Source organism: Mastomys coucha, chromosome X (genome assembly GCF_008632895.1).
Source record: "Mastomys coucha isolate ucsf_1 chromosome X, UCSF_Mcou_1, whole genome shotgun sequence".
Classification (NCBI taxonomy): Eukaryota; Metazoa; Chordata; class Mammalia; order Rodentia; family Muridae; genus Mastomys; species Mastomys coucha.
In genome coordinates this window covers 124,123,784-124,129,452 of record NC_045030.1, presented here as the reverse complement: position 1 = coordinate 124,129,452, position 5,669 = coordinate 124,123,784, and positions in this window count along the sequence as shown.

Sequence of the window (5,669 nt, the reverse complement as noted above, 5' to 3'; positions counted from 1 at the left end):
ATGTCTCATAGTCCTGGCTCTTGGTATCTTTGGGGGAGGGGAGGGGGAGCCTTAGAAATTCCTTAGGATAAGGTTAAAGGACAGATACCAACCTCCTTGCAAACCAGGTTGGTCTCATGGGGAATTCAGAGATGGTCCATGTGGGACCTTCCCCTGCAGTGCTTAGTCTTACAGCCCATGCTGGTGCCCATACTAGATTCTTTATTTTTCCAGAATCGGTATGCACAGGTCTGAATCCTATGTGACTCCTAAAGGAGAATTATCAACCTCAGGATCAGCAAGCCTTCTATCAGCCAAATCAAGTCTATGATAATGAATTTGCAAGGGTCTTGATGCCATGGAGTCAATCTGCTGTTTCATAAAATCAGTAATTTTGTTAAAAATGAAAGGCCACAAAGTCACTAACAATAAAATGCTTATTAAAGGTTCAAGGAGGGGCATCAAGAGGGTAAACACGGAGGACTTCCACCAATTATCAACAGAAGCTGAAAACATTTTTCTGGAGTTCCAATTTAAGTTTGTATAACTGTTGGACCCGAGTCTCCACTAGGCCAGACTCATTTACATAAAAACAGCAGTCTTTTTTCAGAAATGAACAGGTACCACCCTTCCCAGCTGTCAGCAAATCAAGTGCTCATGGATTACACAGGACAATCATCCACAGGAGGGTCCCTCGTTTTCCAACTATCTTCATTTTTTACCCAATACAGCTTTCCTGTCAGCAAGCTCACAGGTCAGCACGTCACACCAATCATTCTGGCAGGTAGCAAGCTCTTGTAGCATTCTGTAGAATAAACACAAACATGCCCTCTTCCCCATATTAAACACCTGATCAGGACCATGCCATATGCAATAAGTGGATGAAGTAATAAAGTGAAAAACAGAGTTCTGGGAACGTAGAAATAAAGTTTCACAGTAAAATAAGAGAGCCATATTCCAGCTCTTGAAAGCAGCAAGCAGTGTGGAAACTAAGTTTTATAGTAGCAAGCAGCAGCTTCAGACACTGAGAAGCTGTTAGCCAAGGACATTCTGTAAAAACAAAGTTCTGGTGGTCAGAATGTTGAGTCAGAATGACCAGGCCATTCTGACTAAGCTAAGTAAGGCCAAAACAAAAATAACTGGTGGTCGCAATGACGTTAAGGTCCACAAAAACAAGATTAGCAATTCCCGAAAGAACCCCCCAACTCCTCCTGTGGTGAATTTCAAAAAAGACCACAAATTGTCACCTTGACATTGCTAATGACAATCCCCCTACCACCTAGTTACTCAGCCCCTTCCCAGGGACTTTTCAAGGCCAGGTGCAGAGCTGGATAGGGAAGTTGGCTGACTAAGCCAAGAACAGCCCCCTGAACAAGCCAACCAAAGCCTGATAAGATCCTTTGTCCTGTGTTCCACCAACCAGAGTGAGCCAGCTAGCCCTGTTGCAGAAATCTGCCCTCTGTAAAGTATAAAAGATGTGTGCTTTCTGTGTTAGAGGTTGACTCCCCCTGTGAGGGTAGGCAACCCCACATATGTGGATCAATAAACCTCATGTTATTGCAACCATCTATTGTCAATCTGTGTTCTCTGGGTTGAGCCAAGTTTACAACATGGATCTTTCCTTCTCACTTAGACATGACTATTACTAGTTGTAGGATGCTGAAATCAAAGCGTGATTTAAATAATGTGCACTGGGATATAATTCTTCCTTTTTTGTTTTTATAAGCCAATTTTTCAGAGTGCCATGCACACGTTTAATAATTTCTTGTCCCTGCAAATTATATGGAGTCTCAGTAATATGGGTAAATTAAGTATGAGTCCTTGAGAATTAACACCATTATGTGGCACAATTAGAAACTGAGGACATTGAGAACAAGTCTTTACAATTTGATATGCACATTCTTTTAAGAATACCAAATTATTATCTCAAGTCATTACTATTTTGATGATGTAAAGAATGAGATTATATGGCCAATTGTTCTTGTGTTAGGCCTATAATCTGCCTGGGATATAAATCTGTTGTGACATTGCCTTAAGGAGTCTTGTCCAGGCACTCTAGGATGAGTTTTTAAATGTCCAAAGACAGTCCTTTAAAGGAACGGTACTTTCTCTTAACTTGAGTTGTATGTGTATACACAGTTGTAAAATTTGAGAATTAGCAGTATCTAAAAAAGGAACAGTTTCAAACAATTGTAAACCCTGAGCTATCTATCGATCTATCTATCTATCTATCTATCTATCTATCTATCTATCTATCTATCTATCTATCTATCTATATTGGCTATCAGTAGTAGGCAGTAGTTCAATATTGGGAAGCTAGTGAATAAGCTGCAGCCAGAGGGATGCTTGAGAAAGAGACAATCTTGGTGCTGGAGGAAGAACTGCAGACAGAGGTCTCTGGAGCTTTGTTTTGTTTTTTAGAGGCAAGGTTTTTTTGTTTTGTTTTGTTTTGTTTGTTTGTTTGTTCATTATATATTGCCCTCTTTTTTATTGGATATTTTCTTTATTTACATTTCAAATGTTATCCCCTTTCCCGATTTCCCTCCTTCCCAGAAACACCCTATCACATCCTTCCTCCCCCCCACCCAACCCCCTCCCCCCCTCCCCGCTTCTATGAGGGTGTTCCTCCACCCACCCACCCACTCCCACCTCCCTGCCCTCTATTCCCCTACACTAGGGTATCTATCTAGCCTTCATATGACCAAGGACCTCTCCTCCCATTGGTGCATGACAAGGCCATCATCTGCTACATATGCAGCAGGAGCCATGTGTACTCCTTTGCTGATGGCTTAGTCCCTGCGAGTTTTGGGGGTCTGGTTGGTTGATATTGTTGTTCTTCCTATGGGGTTGCAAACCCCTTCAATTCCTTCAATCCCTTCTCTAACTAGAGGCAAGGTTTTATTGTGTAGCCCTGGCTATCCTGGAATTTACTTTGTAGAACAGGCTGGCCTCAAACAGAGATCCTTCTGCCTCTGTCTCCTGATTGTTGGGATTAAAGGTGTGTAGCACCACCGCCCAACTTCTGTAGCTTTTCATTTCCTTTTATAAACCCCTAAATTATTTTCATTTGTTACATATAGTCTCCATGTAATTTGTCTTTCAACCTTGTGCCTCAATTTTTGAAGTTTTCCTACTTGTTGCTTCCTCTTAATTCACAAAGAGAAAGAAGCACAGAAATGACAAAATCCTTCCCTCTCTCTGACTGTAACTATGGGTAGTCATGGTATATGGTTTCCAAATACTCCCTTAGTGGTTTTGACTACTAGCAGATTCAGATTTTTATTACTATAACAAAGTAATTGAGAAATCAAATTAAAGGAAGACATTTTATTGTGGTTAACAGTTTCAGAGGTTTCTAGGTCATCATCAATTGGTGGCATTGCGGTGAGGATCCAGAGCATAGTGTACATTCCATTGGAGAGAAAACTGCTTCCCTTATGGTAGACAGAAAACAAAGACAAATGCAAAAGGAGGAAAGCAGCAGTCTCTCTTTCAAGGGAACAACCTTAGGGGTATAACTCCCTCTGCCTAGTCCCATCCTCTCAAAAGTCCCACTATGCACTAAGAGTACCAGAGTTTGGTAAGCAAGCTTTTAACATATGGACATTTGGAAGACACCTATCCAAATCATGGGAACCCTTGGCCAAAGCACAGCTTTCCTAGCCAACCCCCTAACTATTTACAGCAAGGAATACCTACCAGATGGACCATACTAGTTCTCAACAAAGAAAGTTTGTTGTGATCAAACCTAAATATTGTCTTTGAAAGAAAGTTGAGCCAGCCTTGGGAACACAAATGCTGAAGAAGATGAGGGAGGAGGATTATAGGTTTGAGATCAGCCTGTGCTACACTGTGGAGTAGAGAGAGAGACAGACAATGACACAGAGAAGAAGAAAAAGAGGAAAAGTAGAATCAAAAAAGAAAGAAGGAAAGGAAGAAGGCAGGGAGCAAGGGAGGAAGGAGGAGAAAAAAAAAGATAGTTACAATTTTGCAGAGTGCTCCAAAGGAATAGACCAAAGCACTCTGAATCAGCTGCACTGGAGGCAAATGGGAGGTCAGTACAAATTAAAAGCAGCTTTCTTATCTAGGTGCAGGTAGGGCAGCATGCCTGTATTATCCATTGATCAGAAGCAGGATGATCTTTGAAGTCCATAGAGGTTCCAGGACAGCTAAGCCAATGTAGCAAGACTTTGTCTCATAAAATAAAAAGTAGATGTCTGGGCTCCCCTTCATAGAATCTGCCAAAGCTTAGGAGCTATTGACCTGAAAGGTAACCCACAGATCCTTTTGTTTCAAGCTTTGGCCCTTTAAAAATGTAACTAGTTCTAGAAAACGTAATATATTAAGATGTAAATTAATGAGTATTAGATCATTCATAGCCAACATTATTCAGTACCAGAGCTCACAGAAGGCATTGAGTGTAACAGAGCAAATGGTGCAATCGGGAAGGCACAGGTTTGTATTGAAGTCAGGTACACTCAGAGGGATACATGACATTGGCTTCTGGTAGAGCTAGCACAATGGCAAATGGGGACAGGAGGCTATATATTATGTTTTCCCCATAAGTCTGTTCAGCAGACTGTGTTATGTTAAAGCTGTTGGGTATGTGATGTCAATTCATCAGAAGTTGGTCTTGAGCTTACACTGGACCTATCTGACAGGTAGCTACACAAGTAAGGATGAGTGTGAGGGGGTTTTCTATTAAGAGCTGGCATAACTGGTCCTTGGCAGCAATCCAGCCTGTCTTCAAGTGACAGAGGACCTGTAACCCTGTGCACTCCTCTTTGCAGGCATTTCGCAGGGAGTAAAGCTCAAAGATATTCTTCACTGGAAAGAAAGGTGACCATTACAGGGGGAAAAAAAACTATTATTGTTCCTATCTGTGCTGTTACTGACTTAAGCAAAAATCATTAGGTTTGTGGGGAGCAAGCTTCTTTTCTTGTTAAATGTTATAAAGCCAAGCCTTGTGGGCAACTCTGGCTGATTATCAGGATTTTCCAATTGACTCTTCTACTTCGTAGAAGGAACTTAATTCCGTATCTAATTTTAATCTGCATCCTATGGTCAGGCATGTTGTGTTAAAGCATTTGTTAACATTTAAAGAGGGGGAGCTGGTTATATTGATTCTTCTTGTGTAAATTGGCCAAGGTGATCAATTTTGGGTTGTAAACTTTTGATGTTTAAATGCATTACCTTAATACTATTTAAGCACAGTCAATTGTCAACCTTATTAACCCATAGTATACGGCAAGAATTTGGATGCAGCTCAATCCAGCATGCTGACGTCAGGAGGGGGGTTTGGCAATTTCCAAGCCAAATTATACCTGCCATCCTCTTTCAAGCTATTTTAGGTATATACTGCTGAAATAGGAACTCAGGAGTTCTTTGTCCTAGTTATAGACTGCATTGTGGCATCTCCCTCTTCTCTCCCCACTCTGTCTTGACCACCATTCTCATACAATAGCCAGATTAGTATGGCATTAACAGGCAGAGAAGGCCACTCGCTGGTTAAAAGGGCTTAATGGTGACATCTGCTCTTGCCAATCAATAAGAGATACAGGAAAAAAGGCTGTGAAGCCACTGACACAAAGAAGCTAAGTACCACCATTATTTCCACAGCCAGGGAGATGTTTCACCAACACAGGGCTACTTTCACTTCTTAGCAACAAAATCATCAGCAAATACTAATC